This window comes from Pteropus vampyrus, unplaced genomic scaffold, assembly GCF_000151845.1.
Source record: "Pteropus vampyrus isolate Shadow unplaced genomic scaffold, Pvam_2.0 Scaffold3683, whole genome shotgun sequence".
Taxonomy (NCBI): domain Eukaryota; kingdom Metazoa; phylum Chordata; class Mammalia; order Chiroptera; family Pteropodidae; genus Pteropus; species Pteropus vampyrus.
Window position 1 is genome coordinate 1 of NW_011892464.1, and position 1,453 is coordinate 1,453.

At 44.0% G+C, this 1,453-nt stretch overlaps 1 pseudogene; it reads left to right on the forward strand.

The window, feature by feature from the left end:
* The first annotated feature begins 911 nt into the window (after positions 1-911).
* LOC111734683 lies at positions 912-1,026 on the forward strand (annotated as a pseudogene).
* The last annotated feature ends 427 nt before the right edge of the window (positions 1,027-1,453 follow it).

Here is a 1,453-nt window from a genome sequence, read left to right on the forward strand (position 1 = left end):
AGGGACGCCAGCATCTCCATCACCTGGGAGCTTGTTAGAAAGGCAACGCTCCAGCCCCCCACAGACCTCCCAGGCAGAAATCTGCCTTTCAACGCACCTGCCCAAGTGAGTCCTACACATACTGAAGTCTGAGAGGCACCAGATCAGGGCCCCCCACTGTATAAGCAAGTCTGCCTGCTCACTGCTGCAGTTCTCGTGCCTAAAACACTGGACCCTCGGTGACTGCTCAGAGGGAGGGACCGTCGGTTGGCTGAGTACCTGGCAAACCTGTAGGCCGAGGCAAAAATCTGGCCTGCAGGGGTGGCTTGGCCCCCCCGCTTTTTAAAATTTGGATTCATTTACAGCACTTAAAATCAAGAGAGCTCACATAAAAATTCAGATCTGTGGTTTTTCCAAAAAAAAAAAAAAGCCAAGGGGCCCGGCTGCAGCTATAAGCCAGAGGGGAGTCGGAGCCTTGCCACGAAGGTGCAAGCTCCTGGTTGCATCTGTTTCCTTCTTTTTGCCTTTCTTGGGTTAGCTGACCACCCTCCTAATTGCTATCCTTGCCTCCAATCTCTCTTCTCCTCTCCCTCCTTCACGCTGCCCTGAGAGTAGCTTTCCTACATTGCAACGCTTATCGTAACATTCCCCCATTTCAATAAGCCCTTTAGGGCTCCCAACTGCCAATAAAGTTTAATCTCTTGAGACATACTTTAAAAACACATTTATTTCGAGCACACTTCTCTGCAGTAATTATTAATATTTGGAAAGAATACTGATTTGCTTGATCTCAAGGATAATAGATGGCATTAGATTAAGAGGCTTTTAAAAACTCACACAAGGACATGGTTCCATAGTGTAGCGGTTATCAGGTCTGCTTTACATGTAGAAGGTCCTGGGTTCCCTCCCAGTGGAGCCATGCATGATCAGTGGTCTATGGCCATGCCACCCTGAACAAGCTGGATGTCTGATCTCAGAAGCTAAGCAGGCTGGGCCTGGTTAGTACTTGGATGGGAGACCACCTAGGAAGACCAGGTGCTATAGGCACAAATAAAAACATAAATTAAAAAAAAAAAAAAAAGCTACTTTGGAGGAATTATTTTTGCCAGCATAAAGAAGGCAAGGGTCCATGCTATCATATTTGTCTTGGAAAAAAGGGATCCCATTCATTCATATGGATCTAAATATAATAAATATATTGTTATTTCCCAAATTTTTCTCTATGCTCAGACTTCTGAGTCCCAAATCTATGTATTAGACTGTCCACTAGACATCCTTATAATATGTCTAAAAAATTTTAACAAAATTAACATAGCCAACACTGAACTTTTGACTCCCCGACCACCAGAAGTGAGTTACCCCTCTATCGCTATGATATTTTCTTTAGCTTTTTAACAAACCAAGGTCTTTTGTGCCTTAATAATCTTTCACATATCTAGAATGCTCTGCCAGTCACTCTCTGGTTCATTCTTAA